Source organism: Heloderma suspectum, chromosome 4 (assembly GCF_057233095.1).
Source record: "Heloderma suspectum isolate Gila_16-S chromosome 4, 16-S_ref, whole genome shotgun sequence".
In the NCBI taxonomy this organism is placed as follows: Eukaryota; Metazoa; Chordata; class Lepidosauria; order Squamata; family Helodermatidae; genus Heloderma; species Heloderma suspectum.
In genome coordinates this window covers 27,219,295-27,244,683 of record NC_139461.1, presented here as the reverse complement: position 1 = coordinate 27,244,683, position 25,389 = coordinate 27,219,295, and the positions used below count along the sequence as shown (strand labels likewise).

The 25,389-nt window shown below is 46.4% G+C and overlaps 1 protein-coding gene across 9 annotated transcripts in view; it reads right to left on the bottom strand.

Moving 5' to 3' along the window:
• The window catches only part of SAMD12 (sterile alpha motif domain containing 12), a 286,712-nt gene that overhangs the window by 186,532 nt on the left and 74,791 nt on the right, over positions 1 to 25,389 (bottom strand). The window lies entirely within an intron of this gene.

Below are 25,389 nucleotides of genomic sequence, written 5' to 3'. Positions count from 1 at the left end.
GTTAAAGAAATAGAATTTTGACCAGCAGAGCACTTTTAAAGGTGAGATGGAGAGAGAGCTAAAATTGGGATTTGCTCTTCTGGATATTTAAGTACTATTCCCCCAGCAGTACCCTTTTCTTTCTGTCCCGAGGTTTTAAAGATATTTATTGGCATGAAAATAGTTAAGGCTCAACATTGAGTGCCAGTGCAAAGCAAAAAAATATTTTGTTCATTTTTCTGTGTACCAGTGAAACTACCAATAAAGACTAAAAGAAAAAAAAGGAGCCACGTTGATTGTCATCATCCACCTTCAGGGTCTTTTCCAGAGAAAACTCTCTGGAAAAGACCCTGATGCTGGGAAAGACTGAAGGCAAAAGGAGAAGGGGACGGCAGAGGATGAGATGGCTAGATAGCATCATGGATGCAATGAATATGAACTTGAGCACGCTCCGGGAGAGAGCGCTGGACAGGAAGGCCTGGCGTGCTATGGTCCATGGGGTCACGAAGAGTCGGACACGACTGAACAACAACAACAACCTTCAGGATCAGAGGGGGAACCTGCCTTTAAGAAAGCAGATGAGCTTGAAAACATGGCCCTTTCAAGCCGTCTGAAGCCATGACCCTTCCAAAAAATCAATTGCTGTTTTTGAAAAATAGCAGCTCCAAGATATGATCACTGTTAATTTGACAAGAACTGGCATCAGTAAAAAGGCAGAGAAGTGCACATATTGGTCAAATTAACATCCAAGATGTCATCCTGGAATTCTCTAACATTTCAGTCTCACTGCATTAACACCTTTTAAGAACATCTGAGATATTAATGAAGTTATTTTTAAGGGGTGTTTGTACATCTCATCCCAGGCAAAGGTTGACAGTCACTGCATCTTAATGCACGATAATCAATCCCATCCTGATCTCAGCTTATGATCTCCCACTTCCTTGTTGCATTTTCTGAAAAGACTGAAACGGAAGCTACTAAACATAATCCAGCCACAAACCCAAAGCTCTGACATGCCATAACTTAACATTTACTTTACCTGCTAAGATTTATTTCTACAAGAGCCACCATTTGAAGAGTGAAAATACAACAAACAAAAAGTAATGGGTAATCAGTGTTGACTTTAATTTGAGGGGGAAACAGTTGCTTTTGTCAATTCAATAGCAAAATAACATCGGGTAAGCCTTTGATTGTGTGGATCACAATAAACTGTGGCAAATTCTAAAAGTGATGGGAGTACCAGACCACCTTACCTGTCTCCTGAGAAACCTGTACGAGGGTCAAGAAGCAACAGTAAGAACCAGACATGGAACAACCGATTGGTTCCAAATTGGGAAAGGAGTACGACAAGGCTGCATATTGTCACCCTGCTTATTTAACTTATATGCAGAGTACATCATGAGAAACGCCGGGTTGGATGAATCACAGGTCAGAATTAAGATTGCCGGGAGAATGATCAACAACCTCTGATATGCAAACGATACCACCCTAATGGCAGAAAGCGAAGAGGATCTAAAGAGCCTCTTGTTGAGGGTGAAAGAGGAGAGTGCAAAAGCTGGTTTGAAACGCAACATTAAAAAGACTAAGATCATGGCATCTGGCCCCATCACTTCCTGGCATATAGAAGGGGAAGAAATGGAAGCAGTGACAGATTTTACTTTCTTGGGCTCCAAGATCACCACAGACGGTGACTGTAGCCATGAAATTAAAAGACGCTTGCTCCTTGGGAGGAAAGCTATGGCCAACCTAGACAGCATAGTAAGGAGCAGAGGCATCACCTTGCCGACAAAGGTCTGTCTAATCAAAGCTATGGTTTTCCCAGTAGTAATGTATGGCTGTGAGAGCTGGACTATAAGGAAGGCTGAGCGCCGAAGAATTGATGCTTTCGAACTGTGGTGCTGGAGAAGACTCTTATGAGTCCCCTGGACTGCAAGGAGGTCAAATCAGTCCATACTAAAGGAAATCAACCCTGAGTGCTCATTGGAAGGACAGATACTGAAGCTGAAGCTCAAATATTTTGGCCACCTAATGCGAAGAGAAAACTCTCTGGAAAAGACCCTGATGCTGGGAAAGACTGAAGGCAAAAGGAGAAGGGGACGACAGAGGATGAGATGGCTAGATAGCATCACCGATGCAATGAATATGAACTTGAGCACACTCCGGGAGAGAGCGCAGGACAGGAAGGCCTGGCGTGCTATGGTCCATGGGGTCACGAAGAGTCGGACACGACTGAACGACTGAACAACAAGTGTCAATCACTACAGACCACCTTTCAAATAACCTGCTTGACAGGAAAATTGTATTGGTCAAATTCAGTTCACTTCCAACAACACTTCAGATACCCCATCCAGCCTTCCAGAATTTGATCCAATCCAAGATCAACAGTTATGGTTGATTTGCATACCTCAGTTCTAGGAGAGTATTAGGAGTTTCCCAAATATGATACAAAACACAGCTGTAGCAACTAACTGTGACAATATAGAGGGGAGGTTCGTATAGAGGAGAGGCTATTATTGGGGATGACAGGTGTTGGACCAGGAACCTTGGCCTCCAGCAGCTACTGAAGGCACCTGATAGGAATTGCTCTTTCCCAGTGTTGCCCCAGCTTAGTATGCAAGTTCATCCAATGTCAACTCAGCTTCCTGGATTGGTCTGTGGTTCCTCTACCTTCCAGCAGCCCTGTAAAAGGAAGCAGGAAGAGATTGCCAGCAGGATGGTCAACAGAACAACTGCCTGTGATTCAAATCAGTTATGCTTTCTATTTCTTTCACCTTGAGCTGCTTTTACGCTCCATGCCTGACCCTGCATGTCTTCTGGATCTCACCTGGTCTAACTGTCTATTCCCTGACCAGTGCTTAAGAATGTAAGAAGAGCCATGTTGAATCAGATCAAAGGCCTACCTAGCCCAGCATTCTGTTCACGCAGAGCCAACCAATACGTTCTAGTAATTGTGTCTGTGTAGCTATTCTTCTTTACTTCATGTGTGTGAGGTCCCAATCCAGATCAGGAACATGGTGCTTCAGGAGAGGAGGGCCATCACCACATTTTTCCCATCCTCATGAAATTCCACCCACCCCCATGAGGGGTTTTAAAGGGGGGGGTGTCTTCAATTGAGACTTCTTTTCTTTTTTTTATTCTCTACCAGGGTGAGGGTGGGGGATTTCAGGAAAAAACAACAACAGGTTGGGGAAATTTAAACCCTCCTGTCTTGAAGCGCCATGATCCCAGTCCAGATTGGGACTGCACATGTTTACATGAAAGTAAAGAAAAATAGCAGTGCCAGCTACACTGATGCAATTAGTAGTTTGGCTGGCAGTGACCAACCAGCAGCCTATGGGAAGACCACAAGTGGAACATGAATGCAACAGCACCCTCCTGCTCATGTTCCTCAGCAACAGGTATACAGAGGCACACTGCCTCCAATACTGGAGATAATATATAGCTATCATGACAAGTAGCGTTTGATAGCCTTATCCTCCATGCATTTGTCTAATCCCCCTTTAAAGCTGTCGAAGTTGGTGGCCATCTTGTGGTAGCCAATTCCATAATTTAACTAAGCACTGTGTGAAGAAGGACTTCCTTTTATCTGTCCTGAATCTCCCACCAGTCAACTTCATGGGATGGCCCCACGTTCTAATATGTTAGAGGAAGAAAAACTTCTCACTGCTTGAATTATGGAAGAAAAGACAGAGGACCCCTTATGAAACCCACACTCCCTATCTTTGGATTCCCCACAATTTTAGACAAATCGTGTCTCCCGTGGCCTTCTAAACAGGGGCTGGGCTCCCTCTGATCCCCCTGTCATTGGAGCACTGTCCTTGCCTGCTTGCCCTTAGCTGGCTCAGTTAAGCCATGACTGCCCTGGCTTGCCCCCTTGCTACTTGCTCCTCATCACAGGTACCCTTATTTGTACCCTGACTTATCCATTTCCTCCCTCTGTATAAAACATTGCCCATTTTCTTTTGGCCTTGGACTACCTCCCTGATTCTTGATCTTAGCATCCCTCTGGCTGCTGCTCCTGCTTTTTCATCAGCCTCTGTCTATGCCTCTGTATGTACTGACCTTGCTGGATCAGCCTTCCTGCTGCCCTTAGCCCTGGACAAGATCCAACACGTATCTGTGTGAAGCCAACCTTGGCAGTACACCCCACACCCTGATGTCTAGCAACTGTTGAAGAATTAACAGCTTTTTACTGCCTTGAGGAAGTCCTTTAATGCCTTTAAAGCATTAAATTTAAAGTATTTTGAAATGATGCTATCAAGACTACACAGCTTCCTGTTTTCTCCTATGTAAGTGGCCATAACTACAGGTTTGAACAAATAAGCCATCTCAGTTTGGAAAGTTTTACATAACCCTTCTGGGACATTTCAAAAATATAAAATTCAGTTGGTGCACTGGAGGTTTTGTTTTGCACAGTGATATGTAATTTAATTGCAGTTTACTGCATTTTGCTTTTTGCTAGATGGATGATTACACCATTACAGTACCTAACCACTTCTGTAAGTCAGCAGTAGAAAACTATAGCCATAAGAACATAAGAAGAGCCCTGCTGGATCAGAACAAGAATCCATCTAGTCCAGCATTCTGTTCACACTGTCGACCAGGAACTCACAAGCAGGACATGAGTGCAACAGCACCCTCCCACCCATGTTCCCCAGCAACTGATGTACATAGGCTCACTGCCTCTGGTACTGGAGGTAGCACATAGCCATCAGGACTAGTAGCCATTGATAGCCTTTTCCTCCAGGAATTTGTCCAACCCCCTTTTAAAGCCATCCAAATCAGTGGCCATCACTACATCTTGTGGTAGCGAATTCCATAGATTAACTAAGCGCCGTGTGGAGCAGGGCTTCCTTTTATCCATTCTGAAATCTCCCACCAATCAGCTTCATAGGATGAGCCGGGGTTCTAGTATTTTGAGAGAGGGAGAAAAATGTCTCCCTCTCCACATTCTCCACACCAGGCATAACCTTGTAGACCTCTATCATGTCTCCCCTTACCCTCCGTTATTCCAAGCTAAACAATCCCAGCTGTTGTAACCTTCTCTTATAAGGGAGATGCTCCAGCCCCTTGATCATTTTAGCTGCCCTTCTCTGCACTAGTTGCCCTTTTCTAGCCCTTTTGTTAATGTTTTCTTCATGCTCAGGGATGGCCTAGAGACTCTAGCAAACCCTAAAGTAACAAGCTTGGGAAGCTTGGGAAGACTGTGAGTCTCTTGGGGCAGGGACCTGTTATATGTGGTAAAGCGCGTGTGGCAGTATAATAATATCAACAAGCTCCATTGCCTATCCTGTTCCACTGAGGCCTGAGGTTCACAGGGGGAAGCACTGGCAGACTTAAGAACATAAGAACCAAAGAAGATCCATTCTCAATCAGACCAAGGATCCATCTAGTTCAGCATTCCATTCACACAGTGGCCAACAAGCTGCCTGGGGGAAACCCACAAGCAGGACATCAGTGCAACAGCACCCTCCCACTCATGCTCCCCAACAACTGGGATACACCGGTATATTGCCTCTGCTACTGGAGGTAATACACTGCCATCAGCTCTAGTGGCCATTGATAGCCTTCTCCTCCATGAACTTCTCTAATCGCCCTTTAAAGCCATTCAAATGGCCTTACCTTACCTTACTTTGGTAAGGACACATCTGGTAACGTCTCAGTAAGTAGGGCCACATCAGGTAAAGTAAGATTCAGGGGAATGTATCTTAACTTGGGAAGACATACCCGGATTCAGGCAGGACTTACTGGGGCCAAAAAAAGCTTCCAGTGAGCTTTGCCAGCTGTAGCTCTCCCTCTGTTATAAATATTGGAGGGATGTTGCCTCAGCAAAGAGCTGAATCCTTATGAAGGCCAACAAGCTCTGTCCTACAGTTGGCCCCGCTTCCCTGGAGGAGCTGGCTGTGCTTTTAAAAAGGTTCTTGTCTGGATCTGGAACCGCTGGCTTCAGTGAGGCAGGGGATGCGACCGGGAACTCATCCTTACAACTTGAGGAGGGCAGAAGGGCCAGGAGAGCACAGGAGGAGGTGCTGAGTGGAGCAGCCTGTATTTCTTCTTCATCTGAGTCTTCCTCAGAGCAGGGCAGAGCGGCAGGGTTGGGAGTGTCAGGGTTGGGCCATGGCCCACGTTCTGGAGTGAGTCAGAAGCCAAGAATAGGAGTGCAGACAAAAGAGGAATCAGGATCAGAGGGCAAACCAGAAGACAGGACCACAGAACAAGCCAGGACTCTTGGCCCAAGAATCAGGACTGAAGAGCAAGATAAGAAACACGAGACACACCAGAGCTCAGGAAGACCTTGTTGCTCAAGCAAAGTTCCACTGAAGCAGGAAGCCCTCTCAGGAGGAGGCAATGCCTAGCCTGCACAGAGTCAGCCCAGAAGGTTCTTCATGGAGAAACTGCAGTGACGCGGCTTGCCACATGGGGCAGTGGTCGGCAGTTCCTGACATTTTACTGAGAAGATGCAGTGATACGGCCCACCACATGGGGCAACGGTCAACAGATCCTGACAGTGGGTCATAACATAGCCTGGCTGAAAGAGTTGTACAGGCCCCAGCCCAGAAGTCCATGGAGCGCAACATCCTTGGCTAGAATAGTTAGGCAGTAGTACTGCCTGGTTTTTCAGGTGGTTTGAGTTCTGCTGTGAAAGTTGCCATTTCAAGGAGCACAAGAAACTTACCCCCCCCAAGCCCCTACCTGTCACTTTCACACAGTTTTCACGCCTATTCGCAGTCATTGTTCCCTGATCTGACGCTGCCTGATCTGACATGCTTCCCTGTTGCCCAGGCAACCAGGCCTCTGCTCCCTCCTGTGCCATGTTTCATTGGCCTCCAGTGCTGCATGACAAGATTTTCGCTCCAGCATGTGAGAGTTGCTGAGCATGAGCATCCCCATCCCCCAATCTGCCCAACGAGTCAGCTAAGTGCAACTGATTGGGGGCAGGGGAGTTAGAACATAACAACATAAGCAGAGCCCTGCTGGATCAGAGCAAGGTCCATCTAGTCCACCATTCCGTTCACACAGTGGCCAGCCAGCTGCCCACAGCAACCCCACAAGCAGGACATGAGTGCAACAGCACCCTCCCACCCATGTTCCCCAGCAACCCGTGTACATAGGATCACTGCATCTCGTACTGGATGTAGTATATAGCCATCAAGAGTAGTAGACATTGATAGCCTTCTCCTCCAGGGATTTGTCTAACCCCCTTTTAAAGCCATACAAATCGGTGGCCATCACTACATCCTGTGGTAGCGAATTCCATAGTTTAACTATGCGCTGTGTGAAGAAGTACTTCCTTTTATCTGTCCGGAATCTCCCACCAATCAGCTTCATGGGTTCTAGTATTATGAGAAAGGGAGAAAAAACTTCTCCCTATCCACTTTCTTCACACCATGAACAATCTTATATGCCTCTATCTTGTTCCCCTTTACTCACCTTTTTTCCAAGCGAAAGAGTCCAAAACATTGTAACCTTGCCTCACAGGGGAGAGGCCCCAGCCCCTCGATCATTTCAATTGTCCTTTTCTGCACTTTTTCTAGCTCTACGATATCTTTTTTTAGGTGTGGTGATCAAAACTGTACACAGTATTCTAAGTGTGGTCACACCATAGACTTGTATAAAGGCAGTATGATATTGTCAGTTTTATTCTCAATTCCTTTTCTAATTATGCCTAACGTTCTCTCTACCCTGAACCCTTGTTCCACCAAGTTTCACACCCTTGTGTAAATGGGTGCAAAAACAAACAAACAAAAAAAACCCTCACAGAAAGGGGAGTCATGTTTGGATGGGAATAAAAAAATGTTAATGAAACTAACTCCCCAAGCTCGGCTCAACACTATCATACTTACTTACTTACTTATTTATTTACTCCATTTATATCCTGCCTTTTTTCCTCCAAGGAGCTCAAGGCAGCATACATAATCCCCCTCCTCCTCCATTTTATCCTCACAACAACAACCCTGTGAGGTAGGTTGGGCTGAGAGTTTGTGACGGGCCCAAAGTCCCCCAGTGAGCTTCCATGGCCGAGTGGGGACTAGAACCGAGATCTCCCGACTCCCAGTCCAGCACTCTCGCCACTATACCACACTGGCTCTCATAAGAGCATAAGAGCCATGCTAGTCCAGCATTCTGTTCACACAGCGGCCAACCAGCTGACTGTAGGAAGACCACAACTAGGGCATGAGTGCAACAGCATCTTCCCAATCATGTTCCCCTAGGCTTACTGCCTCTGACAGACGGACAGGTGATCTGATTCAGCATGGCTCTTATGTTCTTATTTTGCAGTCCAGCATATTGGAGGGCACCAGGTTGGGGAAGGCTGCTTTAGGGCTTTCCTAGGGCCTTTACCACGCCAAGCCTGGACCCCCCAGCCCGCCAACAACACACACGCAACAGGTACAGTCTGACAAACATCAGGGTTTCTTGCATCAGTTGCCTACGTTTTGGACTAAATGTTCTACCTTATTGAAAGCGCATCTTTTGAGGCAAAAACAGAAACACCCAAAGGCTTCGCCCAGAGTGGTGGGGAGAATATTCAGTTTTCAGAGCTCATGATTGCACTTTACCTCTTTTGACATCTTTAATTCCACAACTAGCAAATGTTCAGGTACTATAAGCTGATGTGTCCCCTGACAAACTACCAATCTGTCTGATAAGGGAAATCCAATAAACAAAAAGCAAGGCCTGAAATTCTTCCAGAGAGGGGTCGGAGAAAAGAGAGCATTCAATGTCAAGGAAAATCAAGTCCAGTAGCTTCCAGGAGGGGTGGAGAAAGAGCACTTGCAAGAGGCAACATTTGATTTTTGTGTGGCTTTTTGTGGAAAAACCCAGAGATCAGCACCAGTCAACGTAAAAAGCAGATGGCAAGGCCTCATTTTTTTACATCCCTGGGTGCATTAAATGCTGAAGACACCCCTACATATATTTCGAGCTAGCACTCATCTGCATGTCATCCTTTGGGTGCAATCACACTAGTCCCACACATATGGGACAACATGTGGAACTGTCCCCATAGGAGCCAGAGGGGCTGCTATGCAGGCAGCACCATGCTCAGGCTGTTCTTCCCAAGCTGGTGTGCTTCCATGCCCTTCCTAGGAATGTCGTCAGAGAAGCCCTGCTGGATCAGACCAGACGTTCATCTAGTCCTGCATCCTGCTGTCCACAGTAGCCAATCAGCTGCCTCCAGGAAGAGTTTGGAGGCAACAGCCCTCTTTCGCTGTTTGTCTCCTAGCAGCTGGTATTCAGAGGGTAGGTGGATAGTCCTGGTATAAGGTAGCTTCCCATGTTTTCTCTGTGGAAATATGTATTCATGTATTTATTGCATGGAGGAGCATGCAAGCTCCTACCTGCAGCCTGAAGTGAAACAGTCCAGACCTCTGTGAGAACCAGGTCTCAGCCTCTTGCCAACACTGAGCTCTAAACAAAGAGAATTTCAGGAACTGTGGACAATTAGAAATGCAAATTGAGTTCTTCTAAATGTTTGATGCGAACAAGGGTATTTAAAAATTCTAGCTAGACTCTTGTGGAACAATCATTGAGGGGGTTACTGGTTTTGTGCTGTTTTCCCCCCCCATTCTAAAAGGTTGAAATGCCTCTGCTAAGGCTTAGTTCAGGGCTGTACATAGCTTAAAAGATACCTCATACAGCAATATTTTTTGAGTTGTAGGATCCCAGCTGCTTTTGCCTCACAAAGGCTACTAGATGAATGTCAGTCTTCTGCAAATATTTTAAGCATCTTGTAGTACAAAGGGGCAATATCCGATGCTGCCACTGTGCTAGTGTAAATGGCTGCTAACGCAACGGGAAGCTAGTTCTAACTAGTTTGGCTACCTTCTTGGGTTGTGCTAGCTTCCCACTGTGCAAGCAGTTGTTCTTGCTAGCACAATGGGTTTAACACTGGCAGATTGCCAGCACCGGATACCGCACAAGACGAAGGATTTTCAACCATAGTCAAGAAAACTATGAGAGATGTTAACCTTTTGTTCTGAAAACACCAGAAGGGCAGAAACTCAGGTCCATACACCAAACCCCGACCTCTCACACTTTACACATGCATGTGTTTCATTGTTTGATGCCACTGAATTCACCCACTTCAAAATGGGTACTGTGACCCCAAGAAGATTAAAACAGGTTCCATGCCCATGTCTGCTCACTCCTCTGGTTTCTTCTACAACAACAACAAAACTATCCCCTTTTCTAATAATGCTAATGATAGCTGTGTGGGGTGTTTGTGGACTAGAATACTGAGTCTGGTCTGGCCAGTTTATTATATTTATTTGGCAGAGTTTTCCCCAATGAAGGGCAAATAGTGGCCTCAAATGTATTGTTCAGTTTCCTGATTCATCCCCCCTCCCAATCCCAGCACTCTTGTAGTAGGAGCTTCTCTCTTGTTAAGTTATGATCCAAACCTGGTAGGCTGCAGATTCAAACAATGCACCCTTTGGAAGCTGATTTGGAGCCCAGTCCCTAGAGCAACTACTCCTCGGCTAGGCTGAGTGAATCTCCAAGTAACTTTACTAGCTCTTTGCCTAGCAGTGTCCTTCTGCCTCGTGATTGGCTCCTGCTCTTCCTGTTCCTACTTTGTTAATTTCTTCATAGCCACCAGCCTCTCCACTGGGTGTTTGACCAGCCTGCCTCTCAGTCTCTGATTCCCACTTTGGCTGCTTGATCCAGATTCCTCAGCTCACTTTCTCCTGCTGGAGGGGTCTCTACCATCCTCTATCACAGGGTTGGGGAACTTCAGCTCCAGGGTCCACATCTGATCTTCCTGAGGTCCAAATATGGCCCTCTGAGTTTCCCCAGGTGGCCATGACCTTTCCCCTGGCCACACCCCCTTTCCCCCAATCACCAATCATTGTGGGGTGGTTCCTGCTTTTGTGTAGTCCCCCCCCATTCTAAAAGGTTGAAATGCCTCTGCTAAGGCTTAGTTCAGGGCTATACAACCATTTTGGGCCTATGGGCACATATGACAATTTGAGAAATGGTCCTGGATACCACCACAAAATGGCTAAGAACAAATAACCTTCTCCAAAGTCCAAGATTGATTGATTGATTGCATTTCTATGCCGCCCCATAGCCAAAGCTCTCTGGGTGATTTAGAGAAGTCAAAACATTAAAATACAATATACAAAGTTTAAATCCATTTACATAAAAGCACTCAGACAATATAAATAAACAATATAACTAAAAACAACTTTGAGAAGTCAGTCATAACCAAAGACACATCCAGGACCAATTAAAACTCATCATGTACTGCCAAATATGATGGCATGTTTTGTATTTTTGGCCCCAACCCTTCGTCTTTGGTTCGACACACCAGTGGAATGCCCCCCCCCCGCCCAGCTTCTCCAAAATTGAATTCATCTCCCTTGGGTTGAAAGAGGTTCCCTACCCCTGCTCCACCATATAAAAAAAGATCATGAAAATGATACCCTGTGCTTGCCTTCTCCAGGGTTTTGCAGAACTACGGTTGGCAGCACTTGTGTTCTTTCACCGGTTCTGAATGGGTCTAGCCCAGTCATAAACCATAGTCCCTTACAGCTCAATTGTCTGCGGTGATATATCTTTGGCAGCCCATGCAGAGCGTCAAGCTATGATTTTCAAGGGAAATGGAGAGGGGGAGAAGAAAACTCTGCATGTCAGAATTTAAGGTTGCAAATAAAGGATCCAGAACTACAGGAGTTAGTTCTTCACAGCAATAAAAAACAAAACAAAATGTCTACGCACCAGAATTTTACATCAGTGTAACATGTACACAAACATACACACTATTTATGCACACATATACACACACAGGGCAGAATCCAACGGGGTGCTTATGCCCTTGCCGAGTCTCTTCCACTCTACCAATTCCCACCTGCAAGCAGTGCATACCCCTTGGGGAACAGAGATTTAGCACTTCTGGGTGCAACTGGAAATGAGTGAAAATGCTCGTTTCTGGAATGGGGCAGGTTGGTGGAGCTTGCATAAGGGAGCTCCACTGGCCTGACCTGATCCAGAAACAACCATTTCTGCTTGTTTGGGGGATTTCTCCGGGAAGTGCAAGTGGTGGGTCCCGCTTATGCAATGGAATCAATGGGGCACCATAGAATTGGTGAGGACATAAGTACTCTATTGGATTCTGCCCATGGGCTGGTCTCGAAGATGATTCAGAAACTTTTACACACCTAAATCAATTCAAATCATACAGTGCATACTTTCCCAACTTTGACTCAATTGCCCTAGGAGCCTACCAGGTTCTGAACTCAATTCAAGGTTGTTGTTGTTGTTGTTGTTCAGTCGTTCAGTCGTGTCCGACTCTTCGTGACCCCATGGACCATAGCACGCCAGGCCTTCCTGTCCTGCGCTCTCTCCCGGAGCGTGCTCAAGTTCATATTCATTGCATCCGTGATGCTATCTAGCCATCTCATCCTCTGTCGTCCCCTTCTCCTTTTGCCTTCAGTCTTTCCCAGCATCAGGGTCTTTTCCAAAGAGTTTTCTCTTCGCATTAGGTGGCCAAAATATTGGAGCTTCAGCTTCAGTATCTGTCCTTCCAATGAGCACTCAGGGTTGATTTCCTTTAGGATGGACTGATTTGACCTCCTTGCAGTCCAGGGGACTCGTAAGAGTCTTCTCCAGCACCACAGTTCGAAAGCATCAATTCTTCGGCGCTCAGCCTTCCTTATAGTCCAGCTCTCACAGCCATACATTACTACTGGGAAAACCATAGCTTTGATTAGACGGACCTTTGTCGGCAAGGTGATGTCTCTGCTTCTTACTATGCTGTCTAGGTTTGCCATAGCTTTCCTCTCAAGGAGCAAGCGTCTTTTAATTTCATGGCTACAGTCACCGTCTGCGGTGATCTTGGAGCCCAAGAAAATAAAATCTGTCACTGCTTCCATTTCTTCCCCTTCTGTATGCCAGGAAGTGATGGGGCCAGATGCCATGACCTTAGTTGTTTTAATGTTGAGTTTCAAACCAGCTTTTGCACTCTCCACTTTCACCCTCAACAAGAGGCTCTTAAGATCCTCTTCGCTTTCTGCCGTTAGGGTGGTATCGTCTACGTATCTGAGGTTGATCAGTCTCCCGGCAATCTTAATTCCAACCTGTGATTCATCCAACCCGGCGTTTCTCATGATGTACTCTGCATATAAGTTAAATAATAAGGGTAACAATATACAGCCTTGTCGTACTCCTTTCCCAATTTTGAACCAATCAGCTGTTCCATGTCGGGTTCTTACTGTTGCTTCTTGACCCTCGTACAGGTTTCTCAGGAGACAGGTAAGGTGGTCTGGTACTCCCATCTCTTTCAGAATTTGCCACAGTTTGTTGTGATCCACACAATCAAAGGCTTTAGTGTAGTCAATGAAGCAGAAATAGACGTTATTCTGGAATTCTCTTGCTTTCTCCATGATCCAGCGAATGTTGGCAATTTGATCTCTAGTTCCTCTGCCTCTTCGAAACCTCGCTTGTACTTCCGGTAGTTCTCGGTTCACATGCTGCTGAAGCCTAGCTTGTACGATTTTGAGCATCACCTTGCTGGCATGTGAAATGAGTGCAATTGTACAGTAGTTTGAACGCTCTTTGGCATTGCCCTTCTTTGGAACTGGAATGTAAACTGACCTTTTCCAGTCTTGTGGCCACTGTTGAGTGTTCCAAATTTGTTGGCATATTGAGTGCAGCACTTTAACAGCATCATCTTTTAGGATTTTAAATAGCTTAGCTGGAATACTGTCATCTCCGTAGCTTTGTTGTTGGTAATGCTTCCTAAGGCCCACTTGATTTCACTCTCTAGGATGTCCGGCCCAAGTTCAGTGACCACACTATCATGGCTATCAGGGACATTCAAATTTTTCCTGTATAGTTCTTCTGTGTATTCTTTCCACCTCTTCTTCATCTCATCTGCTTCTGTTAGGTCCCTGCCTTCTTGGTCCTATATCATGCCCGTCTTTGCACAAAACGTTCCCTTGAGATCTCCGATTTTCTTGATTTTCTCTAGTCTTTCCCATTCTATTGTTTTCCTCGATTTCTTTGCATTATTCATTTAAGAAGGCCTTCTTGTCTCTCCTTGCTATTCTCTGGAACTCTGCATGCAGTTCGGTATATCTTCCCCTTTCTCCCTTGCTTTTCACTTCCCTTCTTTCCTCAGCTACTTGTAAAGCCTCATCAGACAGCCACTTGGCTTTCTTGCATTTCTTTTTCTTTGGGATGGATTTCGTTGCTGCCTCCTGAACAATGTTACGGACCTCCGTCCATAGTTCCTCAGGCACTCTGTCTATCAGGTCTAATCCCTTAAATCTATTCCTCACCTCTACTGTATATTCATAAGGGATATGATTTAGGTTATACCTGAATGGTTTAGTGGTTTTCCCTACGTTCTTCAGTTTAAGCCGAAATTTTGCAAGAAGCAGCTCATGATCTGAACAACAGTCAGCTCCAAGTCTTGTTTTTACTGACTGTATGGAGCTTCTCCATCTTTGGCTGCAAAGGACATAATCAATCTGATTTCGATATTGACCATCTGGTGATGTCCATGTGTAGAGTCGCCTCTTGTGCTGTTGGAAAAGAGTGTTTGCTCTGATCAGCGTGCTCTCTTGGCAAAACTCTATTAGCCTTTGTCCTGCTTCATTTTGTACACCAAGGCCATGCTTGCCTGTTATCCTGGTGATTTCTTGACTTCCTACTTTAGCATTCCAATCCCTTATGATGAAGAGGACATCTTTTTTTTGGTGTTAGTTGTAGAAGGTGTTGTAGGTCTTCATAGAACCGATCAACCTCAGCTTCTTCAGCATCAGTGGTTGGGGCATAGACTTGAATTACTGTGATGTTGAATGGTTCGCCTTGGACTCGTACTGAGATCATTCTATCGTTTTTGAGATTGTACCCCAGTACTGCTTTTCCCACCCTTTTGTTGACTATGAGTGCTACTCCATTTCTTCTAAGGGATTCTTGCCCACAGTAGTAGATAGGATGGTCACCTGAATTAAATTCGCTCATGCCTGTCCATTTTAGTTTGCTGATTCCCAAGATCTTGCCATCTCATGTTTGACCACCTCCTGCTTACCTTGATTCATTGATCTTACATTCCAGGTTCCTAAACAATATTGTTCTTTACAGCATCGGACTTTCTTTTCACCACCAGACACATCCACAGCTGAGTGTCCTTTTGGCTTTGGCCCAGCCGCTTCAATCTTTCTGGCGCTACCTGGAAATTCCCTCTGCTCTTCCCCAGTAGTATATTGGACACCTTCCGACCTGAGGGGCTCGTCCTCCGGCGTCATATCTTTTAGCCTTGTGATACATTCCATGGGGTTTTCTTGGCAAGAATACTGGAGTGGGTTGCCATTTCCTTCTCCAGTGGACCACATTGTCAGAACTCTCCACCATGACCTGTCCGTCTTGGGTGGCCCTGCACAGCATAGCTTATGGCTTCACTGAGTTACGCAAGCCCCTTCGCCACAACAAGGCAGGGATCCAGACTAGTTGCTAAATACAAGACCAGGTCACCTATCTCAGAGAATGCCTCCTCCTGTACAAATCTCCCCCTGCAATGTGAGATCTGTTGGGGAAGCTTGGCTCCACATACTATCTAGACATAGGGTTGGATCCAGACTTAATCATACTTAGAGCAGACCTATTGAAATGAATGGGACAAGTTAGTCATGATTAACTTAAGTTCCATTGATTTCAATTGGTCTAGTCTAAGTATGTCTGAGGCTGGATCCAACTGGTAAAGTGACATTGCCTAGCGCATGGAACAGAGACTTGTCTGTGGTGGCACCTATCCTTGGAAATAGTCTCCAATGGAAGGCTTAACACAGCCCATCTTGTATGTCCTTTGCCAACAAGTAAAAAGCCTTTTTATTCTCAAAGGGCTGGCTCCAGACCCAGTCATACTTAGAGTCAACTGTTGTCATCCACTCTGACCAGAATTGTTATATTGCTACAGTAAGTTATGCTGTATTTGTATTCCTCTTTGTAGATATTATTTTAATGGTTTTTGTTTGTTTTTTAAGTTGCACATGCCTTGGGCTATTTTGGGGGAGGGAAGTAACACTATATATATATAAATATAAAAGTACACAGCAGGATTGAAGTATCTGTTGTGATGGTGGGGAGGAGGCAACTTGTAGGCTTTATATCAGGAGTGGGGAACTTCAAGCGTGGGGTCCTAATCCAGCCCTCTGGGGTTCCCTAGATGGCCCTTTCCCTCAACCACCTATCCTTTGGTAGAGCCCCAACTTTTCTGCAGTTTTCTCGAATTCCAAAAGGCTGAAATGCCTCTCTTAAGGCTTACTTACTGGCAGGAAGAGCCTTAGGGTGCAATCCTGTGGCTGCTAGACAGTGGCTAGATGGCCATAGGATTGTTCGGTTCTCGGGAACCGACCTCGGAGCCCGTGCTCCGAGGTCAATTCCCAGAAAATCGCCTCCCCTCCCTCACCATCTCATAGGTGACGTGGATCATCCCCGGGCTCCACGCTTGGAAGAGCAGCACAGGGCAGGGCAAGAGGGGGGGTTCCCAGGGGCGAGGGGTGCAGAACTGCCAGTACAATGCTTCTTATGCATCACCCAGCTCCTCCCCACCCCTGCTCCAAAGCCTCATGACTAGGCAGCCGAGCCGCAAATGCTGGAGCACTCCACCTGCCCTGCATTGGATAGGGGGTCCCTCCGAGTTCGGAGGCGGCCACTTATCCCGATAGAATTGCTCCCTTAAGCTACGATACATTGGGGCTTTTCTTTGTATTTTTGGCCCCACCCCTTTTGCATTTAGTCCTGGCCATCTCTGGAATGTGGCTCCCGAGAGCTGAATTCGGCCCTTGGGCTGAAAGAGGTTCCCCACCCCTGCTGCATATACTTACAGCCCATGCCAATCCTTTTTAGGGGCATGCTCTGTTAGAACCCTGTGAATCACAGCTTCTTTTTTAGCAATCATGATGGCAGACAAGTTTCAAAGTACAATGACAACCTTTTCTAGTGTGGTCCTTGGTGCTGAATACATTGCTCTTGCCAAGGCCTTTTTCTTTTCCAAACCCACTGGTATATTTGCAGAGCCTGCTTTTAAACTATTAAGGTGAAGGATTCAATTTAATTGCATTTCCCCCCTAGACTATAGAGAGTCTTCCCATATGAAATATTTTCCTCCCAGTTTCATTTCAAATGAGCTATTTGTAGGAGACCAATTTTCCAAAGTAAAAAGTGCTCATTGTCAACTAAAAAAATGGTGTGCCTTTTTCTGAGAATGTTCCCCACTGCACAACATAAAAAAACTACAACCACATAACAGGTTGCTGTTTTTTAAAGGGCGCAATCCCATCCATGTTTATACAGAAAAAAATCCTACAACTCCCAGCACAGCTGGCTGGGGAATGCTGACAGCTGCACGACTTCTTTCTGTCTAAGCGTGCATAGGATTGCATTCTAAGTCAGTCAGAGAATGTAGAGCAAAGTGACTGTCATCTATCTAGCTGCTTCTAAGGGCCAAACTAGACGTGATGTTAATTGCATGAATCCAATTAACATGCATGTTTTTGCTATGTAAATTGTAGGGGTGGAACTATGGAGACGGGACCTTTCTGTCTCTCTTTCTCTCTCTCTCTCCCTGCCAGAAAATGTTTGATCAGAAACAATACTTTTAGCAATTAAGAATAGATTACAAGTTTAAAATAAATGGGGGAGGGGGGGTGACAAAATTCTAAGCAATTATGGTTACAATGGCAAATGTAATAAGACATATCTATTAGAACACAAACATTTTGATAGTTGTGGGGACAAGAAGGATCTGCTGCTTCAAGATACAGTTCTCTGAATAATTTCAAGTATTTCCCAAAGGCCTGGTCCCATTGCAGGGTGCCCCCAAATACCAGGCACAAAAAATGGAAGTCAGCATAGTAATTTGTCTGCAAGCTCCCCCTAGAGGACCTGAAAATTACTACATGTCTCCAAAGCATTCTTATGGGAAGCAATGCAAGGGACAAAAAACAACTTTTATTTCTCTCCCTCCCAAATAATGAAAGGGCTGCTTCACACATAAAGATTACATCATTTGATTACTCAGCATTTCATGACTTGAATATGTGAACTGACTGAAATGAAAAGCATAGCTCCTGAGAAGGGGTGTGTGTGTGTGTGTGTGTGTGTGTGTATCTGTGTGTCTGTGTGCGCACGTGGGATTGGCGGGGTGGGGGTGATATGGAATTCTGTGGTGTGTGATGTGTAATGGCTCATTCACATATGGTCTAATTGGGCCCCGATTTCCCCAATGTATATACCCAGGTGTTTAGAGATAAATCTATGTTGCCCACATTTGATGCAATTGTTTCAGGGAACCTTGGCAAATAGGGATGCTTGAGGAATTTGATCTGCAGACATTCCTAAATGAAATGACCTGGAAATTACCTGATCTCCACTCCTCAGACTAATGTGTGGATCACGCACTGCATTTGCACTTCTCTGAAGGTTGTAATGCAGTTCTTGGCACTTTTCACATAAAAACACACACATTTAAATATGTACTTCAATATGTTTTTGAGAAGATATATTAAACATCACAAATTAATATGGAACAGAATGGAAATATGGGTAGAAACATTCAAAATGACATGGACCAGAAATAGACAGATTGGTCCATCCTTGCTGGAATACCAATTGTGGACATGCAACAACCATATTTGCCATTTGAAGTGCGGAGCTGCTTTGGGAAGAGCTGCTCTCTAACCAAGTACTTCTCTGGTCCAGCTTAAAGGTCTGAAGTGGCCTCCCTTTGTTAGCTGAAGATTGTGCAGGGTGCCCACCATGAGCACTTCATCCCTCGGGCAGCTGCCAGGGTTCCAGCACCACAGCAGGGGCTTCTATTGCTCAGGCCTGCCCTAAGTCTCCCATGCAGGCGACTGGTGCTGCTAACCGCTATTCTGAATTTCCCACAATGCTGCAGAGCAATTCTATGATGGGTGCATTGTGGGAAACTCAAACTGGTGGCTCAGAGCTGCCAAGTAAGTCTGTAGCTGGGGACCCCTGGCCACAGGAGCTGCCCTCATCAGACAGCACTTTCTCAAGGATGCCCTCAAATCTGGAGCCAGCTCTGCTGTGAAGTTCTAAGGAAGGGATCAGATGCAGATGACAGATGCTTCACAGTGGCACACTCTGGCCGACATGCTGTAGGCCTTGAATCTCAGGCCCACAGGACAAATCCAGCGCACCTCTGTCCCTCTGGGGTCTCCTTACCCTGGCCCCACCCACTTTTCCCCCAACCACTTCTGCACCTTTAGAGTTCTGACTGAAACGCAGAGCAGATTCACCACCTCACTGACATCAGAGCCACCAGCCTCCACTGTTCGGTGGCTTCCTGGCATTCCTAGGGTATTTCTAGTTGCTTTGGCCCTGCCCTTTTCCTTTAGCCACACCCACCACTGGAATGTGGCTCCCCAATGCCTCCAACACTGAATTTGGCCCTTGATCTGAAAGTGGTACAATACCTCTGCTGTACAGACTTCACAGAGAGCACGGACCAGAGCCATGCACATGCACTAAATGTTCTTTTTAGCAGCTACTCCCCACAGCAAGTTTTAAGAGCAGTGTGGAGGCTTAATGCAGAAGCTCCTGACAAGGAAGCTGCACCAGTGTTTCTGCCCCATCACATGAGTAGGGATATCAGAGAATTCCGCGATGAATTTCGTTGAGGCCGAATGCCAGTGCATTCGGCCCCCCGAAATCCATCGCGGAACGGCCTGCCCCCCCCCTGCCCCCCGCGGATCCCCCCCGGGACGAGACTTACCTGGGACGGATGTTCTGGATGGCAGCGGCTCCAGCGGCAGCTGGTCTTCCAACCGGCTGCCGCCGCCGCCATTTGCAGTCTGTGTCTCCCCCCCCCCCCCATAGACGTGATAGGCTATGTAAAGACTTATGTAGCCTATCATGTCTGGGTTTTTTTAAAAAAAACGTGTACGCAAATGGCAGCGGCTACGGCCGCCACCATTTGTGTTCCTTATTTTTTGCTGTCTTATTCTACGTCAATATTTACGTAGACTAAGACGAAGAAAAGGGGAATGCAAATAGCGCCCACTACGCCGCCATTTGCGTATGCGTTTTTTGTTTGTTTGTTTGTTTTACCCAGAGCCCTCCGCGGCCAGAAATCTGGCTCGAGGATTCCGGGGGGGAGGACTGGATTGCCTCCCCCCCCGGTCAAGGATTTCAGGGGGAGGGACGGAACACCTCCCCCCCCACCATGAACAGAATCCGCGAAAAGGTAAGTCACTTTCGTACATCCTTACATATGAGTTGCCCCACGAGAAGCCACTGCTCAGCAGCTCATGCCCCGAAGTCAGGGCAACTGAAAAAGCAACTTGCGGATTGATTATGGAGAGAGTGGGAGGAGGAGCATATAAAGAAGCATTCAACCTGTTCCACATGGGGTTGGACTCCTCGGTATCCAAAGGACCATCTTCATAGAATAGAATCATAGGGCTGGAAGGGCTACAAGACCATTGAGTCCAACCCCTACTCAATGCAGGAAGCCTGATTCCCAGGCGGTCTCCCATCCAAGCACTACCCATGGCTGACCCTGCTTAGCTTCTGAGATCAGACGAGATCAGGTGCATCTTCCACATGAATCTGCTCTATTGGTAAGATCAATGTCTGAGTCCCTTTTTCTGATGGTAGGGTGCCTGGAGACCCAGGGGTAGGTGACCAGGGAAAGGGTCTTTTCAGTAGTAGCATCCCGTTTATGGACTGATCTCCACAGAGAGCCTTGCTAGGTGGCAAATGTAAAGCTTGTTAGATCTCCAACTCAGGCCTTGTTATTGATCCAGGGCTTTTGAAATACTATCTTGGTACTTTTGCTTATTTATTTGTATCTGATATGCTGGAGGGTTTTTTTTCTTTGTTTGGTCTAAAAACCAGTTTTGTAGATTACCTGTTTGCATTTATGAACTACTGATTTTAAATTTACAAGCCACCTCTCTTGAAGCTGCTTTTGCTACTCCCTCTACAGCAGATGAACCCAAAGAGCTCTTGTCGTGGATTTGGAGGACGGAAAATGAAAGGATAAGCCTCGTCTGCTGTATTATTCAAATGGGCAAGTTAATCCTGCTCAGATTTTTCAGTTCGGTTTTATAACATGATTTCCACAGTGGAGTGGAAGCATAGCTGATAAAACACCAGCTTCTCCATGGTTTTATAAAATTATTCCCTTCTGAGATTACATCCATTAGACATTATTTTTAACACAAATTGAGGGGAATGATGCACCTAACAAAGACAGAGCTCCTGTCCCTCTAAGATTCCAAAGCAGGAGGAAGGCCTACAGCATCTTCTTCTAACACGAGGCTGAACTCTTCCACCCTGCCGATTCCTTTCCACACGTGGCGGGACCTGCCAATGGTGTTATGCAAGCGGAACCCATGCAAGGCAGGTTTAATGCTTCCTAGGGGAAGCCCCAAAATTGTTTCTAGAAGGAGGCAGGTCAGTGGAGCTCCCTTACGTGAGCTCTGCCAACCTCCCTCCTTCCAGAAATGAGTGTTCCCGCTCATTTGGGGTTGCTCCAGAAGCGCATCAGAATTACACAAAAGAATTGGCAGGACAGAGGAGGATCAATGGGAGCGTAAGCGTCCTGTTGGATTCTGCCCTATGTGCCCTCCCGATATTTAGGACTTCAGTCCTGACCAGTATAGCCAATGGTCTGGAAGCTGTAGTCCAAACCGACTGGAGGGATCCAGGTTAGGGAATTCTGGTCTAGAGGGAAATGAATGTTCTTTGCCAAACATCTGACAGCATATTTCACTCTCACCTCCAAAAGTTTTTATTTTTAGAAAGTGAAAGAGTAAGAATCACTGGCCCAGCACTTGTGTGTGTCTGCCTGAGTCATTCAGAACATAGAAAGCTGCCTTATACTAGGTCAGAATATTCCTCTACCGATCCCGGCGTTGTCTACTCTGACTTGCAGCAGCTCTCTAGGGTGCCGGGAAGAGGGTCTTCACATTAACTGTTACATGAAACTGTTATTAACTGGAGCTGCAAGGGATTGAACCTGGGACCTTCTGCACACAAAGCATGCCGTCTCTTCCGAGTGACGCTCCCTCTCACTGCTCTGGTTGTGAGAAGCCAGACACACCATGCAAACTGCTCTGAGAGCTCTGCAACTCATTGGGAGCGATCTGGGGAACAGCCAGAACTCAGTGATGGAACACATGTTTTGCATTCAGAAGGTCCCAGGTTCAATCCTCTGTATTTAAAGACAGGGCTTAGAAAGCCTCCTTTCTGAAACCCTGGAGAACTACTTGCCAGTCAGTATAGAGCTAGATGAGTCAATATAAAGCAACTTCTTATGATCGTTACCAGTCTCATCCAGTGATGGAATTTCCCATTCCCAAGGGAAGCTGATAGGAAGGAGGCAAGACAAAGCAGAAATCCATGCAAAGGGTAAAATACAACATAAGTCCTATGTAGAGTAGAGCCACTGGAATGAATGGGACTTAAGGTAGTCATGACTAATGCAGATTACATTCATTTCAATTGGTCTACTTTACATAGGACTTACATTGGATTGTACCCAAAGATTCAGCACTGGGTAACCTCCTTTGTGGGTGGGTTTGGCAGAAGCTTCTCCTTGTCTTATTTCTCATGACCATTTTGTTGCAGCACACCGCTTAGAAGTGAAGTTGTCTAGCAATCCGTTCTCCCATGCTTGCTTTACAGCCGCTGCCTAGAACCTAACCTGGTGGTGGATCGATGTTGCCCTGCTACAGAGACCTGAAAGTGGCAGAAGGTGCATCCCGAAGCAGGGGTGACACAGCACCCCAATGTACTGCGATCCCATCGAGCACCTTCCAGAATTAAAAGACAGCAAACGCAGCTCTCCGGGATCTACAGTTTGGGGGGTGGCCTTGGGAGCCAATCCAAGCATCGTGGAAGCCAGGACCAGATTCGGGAGAGTTGGGAAGCCTGCCAGTTTGCAGAGCTGAAGCATTCTGGGGGCCTTGGCAACATAGTCGCTGAACAACCCTCAGCTTTCCTTCCAACCTTGAAGCAGGGAAGGAAGTGGGGATCACCAGGCAAAGGCTGGGACAATCCCCACCCACCTCTGCAGCTCCAAAGCTCAAAGGAAGGCTGGTCACTCAATCATCATGCTCACTGCACCTTCACCATGGCGAGCCAACTGCGGATGCATGGATGGCTTTGTGTTAATTAAAAGGTTTAAGTATCTGAAAGGCTTGCGTTGGCAGCCAAACTTTTCTTAGTATCTCTTGCGTATTACGTTTTGACAGAATGAGGCTTACATAATTACTGCATTTGAGGGCTGTTGCTCCAAAGATGTACTCGGGAGCCTTGTTTATGGAAGATATGGGAAGGCAGATGAAATTCTGAGCAAAAAAAAAATGAAGTCGAGCCCTGGGAAGCATCGATAACAGCCAGGTGAACTGCTGATAGAGGAGTATGAGAAGACAAACAAAAGGCAGACGTCTCAGAAACAACACACACACACACAACACCAATCCCTCTTTCTAATCTCTGATGAGAGGTGATTTTTTTAAAATAGGAGAAACAAGATCAATATTGCTTAAATCTGCTGAATATATGAAGCTTTCAGTGGAGGCTAGTGGCTCCAAAGCCAGCGGGCCAGTAAATCCGTTCTGGGTTTCAGGCAGAACCACGCAGAACTCTAAAGGAGCGGTCCAAGGTGCTTCCATACCTTGGATCGCTCCTTTAGAGTTCTGACTGGTTCTGACTGAAACCCGGAGAAGATTCACGGCCCCACTGACATTGGAGCCACCAGCCTCCACTGGGAGCTTCCTTATACCAAATCAGACCAATTGTCCACCTGGCATAGTGCTGTGGCTCTGCAGGGACTCTGGCAGGAGGTCTTTCCCAGCCCTGCCAGCTGAGATCTTTTACCTGAAGTTGCCAGTGACGGAACTGCGGAACTGCCCTGCCTCTGTCCTGCCACCCCCCGATGCCAGTTCTGATTCTTTTAATTCAAGAGCTGACCCCTTTGCTGAAGACTTTAAGTCAGCAACCTGGCACTCTCCAGACGTTTTTGGACTATCATCCAATCATCCCTGACTACTAGCCACGCTGGCTGCGGTCCAAGACATGTGGACGACACCAAGTTGGGGAAGGCTGCCTTAAACTCTTTGGCAAAAGCGTCAGGGATACCATGACCTCTCACTTCGCACCAGTCTTCCCCACTGACATCAGAAGGAAGATGGCAGACATTCAAGCTGCTTCTCACTTTCCTAGACACATCACATGAAGTCAGAACTTCCCCAAAGCTTCAGGTAAGAGGCAACTCTCCAGAAGGTTGGCGTGGCTGGGTACCTACCGAGGGCCACGCCCCAGTAGGGGGCCCACCACTGAAAGCCACCTTTCCCTGCTCGTCCTCCTCCTCATCCTCACCATTGCCGTCTGTTGGCTCACTCTCCTTTTCCTTCTGGGCTTTCTGTGAGGAATCAAGTATGAGCAGTTGCTCATTGGCTTTCTCCCTGGCAGACAAGTGGGTGGCAGAAACGAGGAGGAGGAGGAGGAGGGGCAGCAGCAGCAGCAGATGGTGACAACCATGGTGAGGAGGATCCACTTACAATGGCACCCCTACACCAAGATCGAGGGGCACCCTGTGTTTGCCCAAGCCCCCCACCCCACTCCCACCAAGCCTGCTGCTGGTACTATATCTCCTTACTTCCCTCATACTGCCTTCTGACTGAGAACTGCTGCGCACACTGACCTGTGGGCCACTCACCATCCTTTGGGGCAGGTACTGGCCACCCATGCTCACTGCTACTACCAGCCATTTATTTTTTATATTCACCACCACACGTGTGTAGAACTTTATTTAAGTGCATTGATGTCTATTTATATGGGATATCTGTCAGGAAGCTCATTTTTCATGTGTTATATTGCATAAACTGGAATCTTTGATATTTCATTCTTACCTGGTGGAAGGGATTTAATCTTTTTCATTAGCTAAAGGTTATGAGTCTGGCTTAAAATCTATTAAAATGACTAATTAAAGCATAGACAGAGATACAAGACCCAGTGTACGGTTGTGTTCATAATAATGAGTTATCAGAACGGATATTGGCCAAGAACCGAAGATTCACAGTGGTGTTTCTTTGGATGGCACCCCAGCTTTTTGAGGGTCCACCTTCCTACTTCTCCTACAACCTGAAAAGCAACTCTATGAGGATCGTGGACCCTTCAATGACATATCCAGGGCATAGTCTGAAGGCACATGAGGCAGCCACCTTGCTGAAGCTAAGTTGGTCTTGGTCTGGTCAGTGCTTGGAGGGGCGACCACCTGGGAACCACATGTAGCCACCTTGAGTTCCACAGTGGAAGAAAGCTAGGATATAAATGTAATAAATAAAAATAATAATAAAAACACCCAAGACAATTCAAGTGGCTGTACCCATTTTCCCCTAAATATTCTCCCTCCCACCCACCTCCGCC